This window comes from Myotis davidii, unplaced genomic scaffold (assembly GCF_000327345.1).
Source record: "Myotis davidii unplaced genomic scaffold, ASM32734v1 scaffold244, whole genome shotgun sequence".
Classification (NCBI taxonomy): domain Eukaryota; kingdom Metazoa; phylum Chordata; class Mammalia; order Chiroptera; family Vespertilionidae; genus Myotis; species Myotis davidii.
In genome coordinates this window covers 602,287-611,055 of record NW_006294993.1, presented here as the reverse complement: position 1 = coordinate 611,055, position 8,769 = coordinate 602,287, and the positions used below count along the sequence as shown (strand labels likewise).

The window sequence follows — 8,769 nt, the reverse complement described above, 5'->3', positions numbered from 1 at the left end:
GAGGGAGCGCTACAAAGGCGCCGAGACCAGACGCACCCGGAGGGAGCTCAGGCGCAGGCAAGGGGGCGGGAGAGAGCTGGGGGCAGGGAGAGGGAGACGGACAGGAGGGAGGGCCAGAGATGGAGAGCGGAGCCAGAGGAGAAGCACACCAGAGACCGAGGACGGAGAGCAGAGGCGGAGGCCAGGCTCAGGCGCTCTCAGAGAGAGAAGTGGGGAGAGAACCTGCAGAAAGATACTTCGGACATAAACGGGGGTCCCTAGGGGTGAGGCCCGCGGGGACAGGGTGGCAGGGGTGCTGGGCAGAGAGCAGGGCAGGCCTGGGGGCTGCGGACAGCCTGAGGTGGGGTTCTGGGGCCAGGGGCGGGCCCCCTGCGTGTTTGGTGCCTGTCCTGAGGCATCTCCAGGATGCAGCCCAGGGGGAACCGGCTTGTCTGCAAGCCCCTGGCCCACCTGCCTGCCACACAGGCTCACCACGCAGGCCCCCAAGCCAGGCTCCTCCCTGCCTGGCCCCGTGGTGCGGCCGGGAGCGCGGGCCTCCAGGGCCCCTCAGCCTGGCCTGAGGTTCCTCCGCAGATCTGCTCAGACCACCCTCCCTCAGGCCCCTGGAGAGGGCCATTTCCGCCTGGGCCCCTCTCAGTGGAGACACTCAAAGTTTATCCCCAGAGCACTGCCCCCCAATATCTTAAAGGGCCATCCTGGTGTTTACGTGTGCACGATGCTCCCCAGGGACGAAGAGTTGCCGATGCAGTAATCTGCTCCAGGAGCCCCAGGCTGTGCCCCTCAGCCTCCCTCGCTCTAGGTCCTGGTGGGGGTAGAGTTTCAAGCCGCAGATGGCCCCATTCTGTAGGGGGGCGGCCTGGGGACCATGGCCAGGGGGTTTCACGGAGAGGGATGGGGAAGCCCTGTGTTGTGTGGAGACCAAGGCTACGGAGCTCCTGGAACCTGCGTCCTGTCAGGTCACGTTCCCATCATCACGTGGCGGTGGCTGCTCCCATCTGCCTGGACCCCGAGGACAGGCATGTCGCTCTGTAACCACAGGCTCTGGGAGGAGGTGGAGCAGGGTCTCGGGAAATGTGTTGAGTGGGTGAGTGCAGAGGCCCAGTGCCCACGGTTCAGGAAGTGAAGCGGGGCCAGAGCAGTGGTTAGGGCCCAGCAGGTCTCCCGCCGGTGAGAGGGTCTCTCAGGGAAGGTTGGGCCCCGCCCAGGGCTGTCCCGGGGTCTGCCCCACCCTCAGACCCACAGACCGGGCAGATGACCCCACACTTCCCAGTGCTGCTGATACCATCAGACAGAAGCCAGGGAGTAAAAATAAACGCCTGGCAAGAGAGCGAGGCCGCGCCTGCCCCCAGCTGCTCTCTATATTTAATGCATCCCCTCCGGCCTGAAGGTTACTTGGGATTTGGGAGCCACTGGGACTGGCCGAGGTGGGGATGGGCCAGAAAGGGGGCGGGAGGCCAGGGTCCCCGGGACACCCAGTCCAGCTTCCCCTGGAAGACCCCAGCATCAGCACCCTCATGCCTGCAGCCTCAAAGGGCATTTGTCAGACACCCTCACACAAAGGGCTGAGCCCCACCCTCTCATCCGGCTCCCTGGCAGCTGGCGGCACCAAATTGCCCTGTGGGGCCGGTGCTAGGGCTGGCCGGGCCAGTGGCCTGCTGCTGTCCAGAACAGTAGCCGCTGCTGGTGGAATGCAGTGTCCTCCCGAGGGCCTGCACACTGACCCTGGGGAGGGGTGTCAGGTGGTTTCTTCAAAGAGCCTCCAACTCACACCCCCCCACCTGCAGCCGGGCTGCCCTGCAGACCAGGGAACCAGGTGACTCGGCCATCTGGAGATACTCGGCACACGGATTTTGAGGCTAAGTAAGCTAGATACTCCATAATGACACGCCAACCATGCAGGACAGCTCCTACCACCCCCCAGCACCGAAGAGCTACGGCACAGCCACTAACCATCGGTGGCGCTTAGCGGCCATAACTGGGGCTGGTACTGAATAACTGCTAGACACGACACAACCTATACACAGCCACCGCCACTCACCGAGAGCTGTGCAGGGCTGGCTGAGCACCACGGACCAAGGGCCCGCGGGGCACAAGGAAGCCACGCACAGTGCCCAAAGCCGCAGAGCCAGGAGGGCAGAGTGTGCAGTGTGCTCAGAAGGCCTGAGCCAGAGCTCAGCCAGGCCCGCCGAGCTGCCCGCCCTCACACTCCCTTCTCTCACATAGCAGCCTCTGGTCCCCTATGGTGACCCTGTAGCAGCCAGCAGTTGAGGACTTTAGCCAGCCAGGCTGGTGCAGCCTCACAGCATACTTTCAGGGGCCGCCCCCTCCCTTGGCCCTTAGGCCCAGCCAATGGGAAGTTTGGGAGACACAGGCACCCCCTCTTTGGCTGGCTGGGGTTTCAAGCCTGGGAAAGAAGATCCTGCTAAAATTAACGGTTCTCAAGCTGTCAGGCCTGGAAATAAACACGTCTCCCATTGGCTGCCGGTGATGTCACTGCCGGCTAACAATAACCTGCGGATGCAGAAGGCAGCCCCTGGACCTGGGCTGTCCTGTGGGGCCGGGACAGCAGGGGGGGCTGCCATGCAGATGACTGTCACTAGGCTGAGACTGGGCAGGGCAGGGGCAGGGCTGGGCTTAACTCTGGCCTCGGGTGTCTCAGAATGACCTCAAGCCCTGGCCTTGGGCCATAGGCTGCCCTCTGTCCCCAGGACATCAGTGTGCACCCTCCTGTGTAGAGTCAGTCAGTCTCCCAGACTACCTGGGCAGCAGGACCCTTGGGGACAAGCCCCCCGCCCCCAACCCCGTCCTCTGGGCCCAGCACCCAGGAAACTGAGCTGTCTGCAAGGTGCAAATTAAGTGATTTCTATGGTACAGAAAAGCAAGGTCATGGCCCCTAAATTAGAGGAGGGGAAGGCAGGGGGCAGGGACAGGGATGAGGGGACAGGCTAGCCATATGCACACCAGCTAGACCCCACGCAAGCCAAGGGCCCCACAAGCCAGCCAAGTGAAACAGGAGGAGGGGTGATTTACTGGACAATCTAGGCCCCCAAACACTCCACCCTACCACTCTCTGGGTCTGGGAGGGCACCAGGCCAGCCTGAATCTGCCAGGGAAGCCCACACCCTCAGGAGGAGGAGGGAAGCCTGGCCTGCCCCCTTCCTTCCCAGGGGCACTTGGGCCATAGGAGCTATCTGGGTCCCCTGTGCCTGCAGCGCAGTGAAGGAGGGAGCCGTTGCCATAGTGAAGGCGCAGGCAGCTCCACAGGCTCCTCTCTCCCCTGCCCAAGGCCTTCACGCCCCAGGAGCCAGGGTGGCACGTGTGTGCAGCAGGCGCCCACACTAGAGCTTGGCCTCTGCCCTGCACAAGCCCAGTGCCCACCTGCTCCAGGGGAGGGGGATCTGGCGGCCATAGAATAGAGTAGCAGGCGCCCCACACACCATCCTACCCACACAGGCTGGGGGCAGAGAAGGGGCAGCCCGGGAGCTGCAGGCTCGGGGGCCCTCCTTCCCCAGTTGGGTCCGGGTTCCCTTGGGGGCTGACCAAAAGCAGAGCTGCCCTCCTGGGACCTGCACTGAGCGACGGAGGGGCACAGAGCTCAGCCAGCCCCCAGAGGCTCAAGGGGGACATCTCTGGGCAGAACTGCCTTGGGGAACCTGAAGCTCGTTAGCAGCTTAGAGCCTGTTCTCACCTCCTGCCTCCAGAGCAGGAGAGCGGGGCGGCTCTCAGCCATGAGCAGGCCCGGGAAGCGGCAGCAGCTCCTTTGGCAGGTGGCGGAGCCTCCCTGCCCAGGAAAGGCTCTCTCCCACACCCGCCAGACCCAGGAGGCTGGACGTGGTGCGGGGAAGGACGGGGTCCTGACGGAGACCTGGCCCTGGAACCCTGAACTGCACATTTTGGTTAGTTTTGTCATGAGAATTTTATCTCAGTAAAAAGACTTGGGTATTACAACTTTCCATGTTCTTCTGTTTTAGAAATGCCTTAGTTATTGTCGTCCGTTGTCTTTCTTTCCATACCGATTTTAGGGTCTGCTTGTCTCTATCTTCAAGATTCTTGCTGGATTCTCACTGGAATTGCATGAAATCTAGACATCAATTTGGAGTGAATCAGTGGTTTTTCTCCATTTACTTAGGCATTTATTTAGTTAGTTATGTGAGAGAGAGAGGGAGAGAGATTTGTCATTCCACTTCTGCCTGTATTCATTGGTTGATTCCCATCTGTGCCTGACCTGGGGATGGAACCCCCAACCTTGGCGCATCGGGGTGCTCTGACCCGGAGCCGCCGGCCGGGCCTGGGCCGTCTTTGGTTTCTTTCGTCAGCAGTTCCTTCTTAGCGCCCAAGTTCTGCACAGGTTTGATTAGGTGTTTCCTGGGCAGAGAGTTGCCCACGAATGGTGTTTGTAAATTTTTTTAAATTTCTGCAGCTACTTGTATGTGTAAATTGCTAGTATGTAGAAGTTGGAGTGATTTTTGTGTATTGATTTTGCATCTTGCGGTCATCCTTCAATGAGCTTTTTGTAGATCCCGTGATGCCAGATCATGATGTCGCCCATGAACAGGGACGCCCGGGCCTCACTCGGTCCTGGGGGAGGACTGGTCTTTCTCCATCAGGGCGGCGGCCGCTGGCGGAAGGCCTCACAGCTCTGACTGGGCAGCGGCCGCCCTTTCCACTCCTCTTTGCTGAGGTTTCGCCAGGCTCCCTCCATCACTCACATGGGTGTTTCTACAGCAGCTGCTGCAGGCCTGTCCTAGAACCCGCACCTGGACCAGCTCGCCTCACAGCCAGCGAGTGCGTCCCCCGGTCCAGGTGCTCCTGGTGTTTGATGCTGAGTAACTTTGCATTTTATCCTGCAGTTTAGCATTTTTGATGAATAAACACTTGTCAGTCGGTTGTGTGCCTTGGGTTGAATTCCAGAGCCCAGCAGGGTTGCTGCTCAGTGTTTCCCGGGACCAAACACTTGCCTCGGGGAGTGCGCTGACCTCCTTGGTCCTTCATGCTGAAAACCTGTGATGTCTTCTGTCCAGGCGAGGGGACCGCCCCTCTCACCAAAGGCCCCTCCAGACAGCCTGCTGCCGCTGTGCTCACAGCTGAGGGCACAGACACCATCCCTGGTCCTGGACAGTTCGCTTCACCAACAAGTAAACCGATCGCGCTATTTCCAGTGTAAGATGCGCTGTGAACAACGACCGCATCTAACTTTCACTGTGCACCTACTAAGCGCTAGGCACCAGTCCAAGCATGCACATGGAGCATCTTAACCTCAAAATAGCCCTGTGAGTCCTGCACTCCCCACCTCTCAGAGCAGGCAAATGCAGGACAGCTGTTGCGCTGCCCCCCCAGCACAGCATCTGGCCACACCAGTGCTTCCCACGTAGTAGGCGTTTATTAACTCTAGAGGCCAATGCACCAAATTTGTGCAAGAGCAGGTCTTCGGCCCGATGCACGAAAGTCATACAAGAGTAGGTCTTCCTTCCCCCGGCTGCTGGCACCGGCTTCCCTCTGGCACCCAGGACAGGACCCGGGCTTACCTCGCAGCCCCCACCCCCCCTTCATCCTGAAGGATGTCAGGTCTAATTAGCATATTATGCTTTCATTATTCTAGATTACTCTGTAGTGGCAATTTCTTCTGCAAACGGTGACATTACCTACAGTGGCTCCAGCTGCGCTTAAGAGCTGGGCAGTGGCTGCCACCGGGCGAGGGGTGTTCTGACCCCGCAGGCAAGGGGCGAGGCTGCCAGGCTCCAGGGCTTTGGCAAAGCTCTCACCTCGCCCCCAAATACCAGCAATCAGAGTAGCAGTACAGGTAACTAACGATACAGGTAACAGAACAGCCACAGCTCCCAGGACCACGGCTGCTGAGAGCCTCCACTCGAGGCACCAGCCGTCCCTCTCCGTCCCCTCCTCAGAGAACCCTGTTAGGAAGGAGCATTATCCCCCTCCTTCCCGGGAGGGAGTGGAGGCTCCGCAGTGGCAGGACCGAACCACACTCCAAGCCCACCAGAGTTCCTCCAGGTCGGAAGCCCGGCCCTCCACGGGCAGCTCTGCCTGGGGTGGAGCTGTTGTTTCTTGAGGTCCAGAAGAGGGGTGTCAAGACCCCAGTTGCCCGTCTCCTCCTCTATTCTCCCAAACCCACCACAGCTGCCCAGGCTGAACCAGCCCAGGGAGCCGAGGGAGACACAGCCTGGGTCCCACCTGGGCGGCGGATGCTGGGTGCAGCTTCCTCAGGTGGCCCAGGGCCTAGCGCTGTTGGTCAGCCCCAGGAAGGAGGTGCTGCCCGGCCCAGGGCAGGCACACCCAGGCCCTCTCCCGGGAGCCTCTGGGACATCTCACCATCTGCTTCCCCCCAGAGGCAGGACCTGGCTTCAGCCTCCCACCCCCCAGCCCAGGGCACCAGGACTCCCTGCGGGCCCCAGGCCTGTGCACCTCCCTGCTCTGGCACTGCACCTTCTCAGCCTCCAGGGGCTGCACCTGGAGAGGGCAGAATTCCTGCTTACCCACCTCTGCGCACCCAGGCCTTGCACTGCCTGGCACACAGTAGTAGGTTCTTCCATAAGCTCTGGATGATCAGATAGATGTGTATCAGCCCAAAAACCACAGCAGTGTCCTGGCCGGTTTGGCTCAGTGGATAGAACGTCAGTCCGCTGACTGAAGCGTCCCGGGTTCGATGGTAATCAAGGGCATGTACCTCGGTTGCAGGCTCGATCCCTGGCCCTGGTCAGAAGGCAACCAATTAATGTGTCTCTCTTACATCTATGCTTCTTTCTCTTGCTCTGTCTCCCCCCTCCCTTCCACTTTCTCTAAAAAAAAACAATGTAAAAATATCCTCAGGTGATGATTAATTAAACAAACAAACAAACACAGCAGCAAGGCCAGAACCAGCCTCCAGCCCGAAACAAGAGCTGCAGACGCCCTGGTGGCCCTCCTGCCCTCGGGGCCCTATGGGGGCAGATGCATAGGCACCGGCAAGTTTGGCCCCTCCCAGGACAGACAGTGACCTGCACCAGAGCAGAGGCCAGAGGGCGGGCAGCTCTGAGGCCCGAGGAGCAGAGCTGCTGGCCAGGCCAGCACGGACTATTGGGGCATGGCTTTGGTGCACTCAACCACGACCAGGCTCAGGATTTGATGAGTGGGAGCGGGGAGGAGAAGATGTCCTTTAAAACTGGCCGGGATGTGACTATGGGTCTCGATCCAGAGGCACTGAGAATCAACGATGAGAGAAGGTGTCGGCTGTGAAGTGGGGTTTGGGGCTGCAGTGCTCTGTGGGCAACCTGGTGGGTGCCATGTGCCTCTCCTGTGGGGCCATGTGTCTCAGTCCATACATGCACTCCAGCTCACCTCCTGCAGGAGGCATGGTAATCGTGGGAGCTCGTGGAAGACCCACCTGGACAATGGCTGGGAGAGCCCCTGGGACTGTCCCTTTCCCATGGACCAGCAGAAGCCCGTTTAGTGGGGACCCCAGGGGAGATGGAAGAGGTGAAGGATGAGAATTGCCTGGGACAGGCAACTGCACCTCCTCCCACGGTCCCCCAGGCCACACTGCTGCCCAAACCAGGTATCAGTCACAAGGTCGGCAACCTCCATCTCCACCCAGCCTGGAAAAGCCTGTGTCCAGGGATGGCCAGGCCCCTCCCCTCTCAGGGTTCTGGTTCCTCCCTGCTGCACTGGAAGTTGAAATGCTGGAGGGGTCCTGAGGGTGATGCAGATGTGGAGAGCCTGGCAGAAGGGGTATGGCGTCTTCCGGCAGCTTCGTCCTGAAGCCCCCACAGACCTGAGAGCCTCCCAACCACCGGGGAAGAAAACTGTGCAGCCGGCCAGGGCCCAGCTACAGAGCCAAATGTCCAGAGCTGCTGGCTGCCCCTCCCTGCAGAGGAAGGTTGGGGCATGGGTCTGTGTGAGGAGGTCGAGGGCAGTCTTCATATCAGAAAGGAAGTCCTTCTGATTTACAAGCCCCAGGCACCTTGGGGAAATATTCTGGGGTCACCCAAAACAGGGGACCACTGCCCCCAGCTACTGGAGAAATCCCCAAACAGCGAGTCTTCACCCCAGTCACTCAAATAAACGCCCTTGCTGCCAGTGCCCTGCCCTGGATGCCACCTGGGCCTCACCAGCAGCCTAGAGGCCGGCTGGAGCTGGGAACTGGGATGTGGGTTGCAGAGCTGCGAAGGGGATACAGGAGGGTTTCACCAGCCGTGAAGCTTTGAAGGGCCATGTCCGGAAGGCTCAGGCGCACAGCATCCCCTGGGTACCACCAGCTCCCGCAGCTGGGGGCGGAGATGCCGCTGGGCCCACTCCTGTGCCGGGTGAGAGAGTCCTGAGCGGAGAAGGCCGAGGACAGGGACACTGCGGAAGCTGGGCCTGCGGGCTCGGTCCAGGGCTGTGCACCGCAACACAACCGGGGAGTGCAGGGGCCACGGCCCAGGGCCCCCGCCGCCTCCACGGGGCGGACAGGGCGAGATAGGCCGGGCCGGCAGGGGTCCGAGAGGGTGGCCGGGGCCGGAAGAGGGGACAGGCCCTGCTCCAGGACAGGGGCGAGGGTCAGTGAACCACGCTTCCCAGGCGCCCGAGGTCTGAGGAACTCCGCGGGGCTGGACTTCCGCCGGGGCCAACCCTGGAGAGCAGGTCGGGGGGCGCGGTCCGGGCGCCCCGCCCCGTGACGTAAGCGCGCAGCCGCACATAAGCGTGCGCGTCCGCGCGTGCGCAGCTCCGCGCGTCGCGGTCGTATAGTGGCCTCCCGTGGTCTCCTCTGCAAATGGGCTCCCCGGCCTAGCGCCC

At 61.0% G+C, this 8,769-nt stretch overlaps 1 protein-coding gene across 1 annotated transcript in view; it reads right to left on the bottom strand.

Moving 5' to 3' along the window:
• Nucleotides 1–8,769, bottom strand: part of EEF1A2 (eukaryotic translation elongation factor 1 alpha 2) — a gene marked incomplete at its 3' end in the record, with an annotated part of 23,908 nt that overhangs the window by 8,010 nt on the left and 7,129 nt on the right. The window contains exon 2 of the mRNA XM_006769563.2: nt 4,270–4,279. The remainder of the gene's footprint in view (nt 1–4,269; nt 4,280–8,769) is intronic.